Genomic DNA, 1,820 nt, shown 5'->3' with positions numbered 1-1,820 from the left:
TCTCTCAGCACCTTTGCTGGTCCAGCTGTAGGCCTATCTCCCGCACAAACCTGGCCCAGTATGACAAGCCAAGGCTGTGAAGCCTACAGTCTAACAGATAGCCTGGAATTCCAGAAAACCTCCAATATGGTAGACTTGGAACTAAAGTACTAATAAATATGGACCATTTAGAAAGGAGGTCTTCTTGCCTCTTGTACATGACTTTTTTTTCCTTTGTCTCATTTTAACTCAAACATCTGGGTCTGTGCCTCTGATTTCCATGGGAATGTTGCAAAAAGAGTTTTCCAAGTAGAGCTGGGCACTACGTAATCAGCCCCACAATTCTCCCTGAGAAGCCTGCCTAGTCCCTTACACGGCCAGTGAGACTCCAAAATTCCCTTCCCAAAACTATCCTGGAGTTTCTAAAAGTAGGACAGTGGTGTTGGGGGTTTTCCACTTCATTTTTATGAAAGTAGGTCTCACTCTGTCACCCAGGCTGGAATATAGTGGTACAATCACAGCTCACCAAAGCCTTGACCTCCTGGGCTCAGGTGATCCTCCCACCTCAGCCTCCTGAGTAGCGAGGACTACAGGTGCCTGCCACCACACCTGGCTAATTTTTGTTTTTGAGACAGAGTTTCGCACTGTCACCCAGGGTGGAGTACAGTGGCAGGATATCGGCTCACTGCAACCTCCACCTCCCGGGATTCAAGTGATTCTCCTGCCTCAGTCTCCTGAGTAGCTGGGATTACAGGCATGTGCCACCAGGCCTGGCTAAATTTTGTATTTTTAGTAGAGATGGGGTTTCACCATGTTGCCCAGGCTGGTCTCGAACTCCTGACCTCCAGTGATCCGCCTGCCTTGACCTCTCAAAGTGCTGGGATTACAACACTTTGAGCCACTGAGCCTGGCCAATTTTTGTATTTTTTGTAGAGACGAGGTTTTGCCACGTTGCCCAGGCTGGTCTTGACTTCCTGGACTTAACACTGTCTACCTGCCTCAGCCTCCCAAAGTGCTAGGAATACAGGAGTGCACCATTGCACCCAGCTGGGTTATCCAATTTAAAAACTCTTTTTTTTTCCAAGGAAACCAAAGAAAACATCATCCACTTTCTCTCTGTATCGTTCTGATTTTAGTATATGTGTTGCGGAAGTGAGCACACTATCATCCACTTTTAATGAGAGGAAGTCATAAACTTACATTTTGTTTCCAATTTTTAGGGTTTTTGTTGTTGCTGTTGTTGTTTTTTGAGACAGCACTCTGTCACCGAAGCTGGAGTGCAGTGGCACCATCTTGGCTCACTGCAGCCTCTGCCTCCTGGACTCAAACAATCCTCCCACCTCAGCCTTCTGAGTAGCTGAGACTACAGACACACATCACCATGCCTGACTAATTTTTGTATTTTTAGCAGAGACGGGGTCTTGCCATGTTGCCCAGGCTGAGTTTGGGGTTTTTTTTTTTTTTTAAAGGGGACTTTCAGTCCTAATTTGAGGGGAAATTACTATTACCACTAGTTTTAATATATAGTACAATGAATATATATTACAATGGTCCAGACATAATAAAAGGTGTAAAAACTGGCACAGGAAGAAATAAAAACAGAGTTTTGAAGGTGAGATGGTAAACTTGCAAATCTAACAAAATAAATAGTCAAACTTTTAGAATGGGCCGGGCTCGGTGGCTCATGCCTGTAATCCCAGTACTTTGGGAGGCCGATGCAGGTGGATCACCTGAGGTCAGGAGTTCGAGACCAGCCTCGCCAACATGGTGAAACCCCGTCTCTACTAAAAATACAAAAATTAGCTGGGTGCGGTGGTGGGTGCCTGTAATCCCAGCTACTA

The 1,820-nt window shown here is 45.8% G+C and overlaps 1 protein-coding gene across 1 annotated transcript in view; it reads right to left on the bottom strand.

The window, feature by feature from the left end:
* The window catches only part of POLQ (polymerase (DNA directed), theta), a 149,520-nt gene that overhangs the window by 147,282 nt on the left and 418 nt on the right, over positions 1–1,820 (bottom strand). The gene's annotated exons all lie outside the window — the stretch shown is intronic.

Source organism: Colobus angolensis, unplaced genomic scaffold, assembly GCF_000951035.1.
Source record: "Colobus angolensis palliatus isolate OR3802 unplaced genomic scaffold, Cang.pa_1.0 Scaffold31, whole genome shotgun sequence".
In the NCBI taxonomy this organism is placed as follows: domain Eukaryota; kingdom Metazoa; phylum Chordata; class Mammalia; order Primates; family Cercopithecidae; genus Colobus; species Colobus angolensis.
The sequence above is the reverse complement of the archived record's forward strand: the minus strand, read 5'-3'. Positions and strand labels throughout refer to the sequence as shown.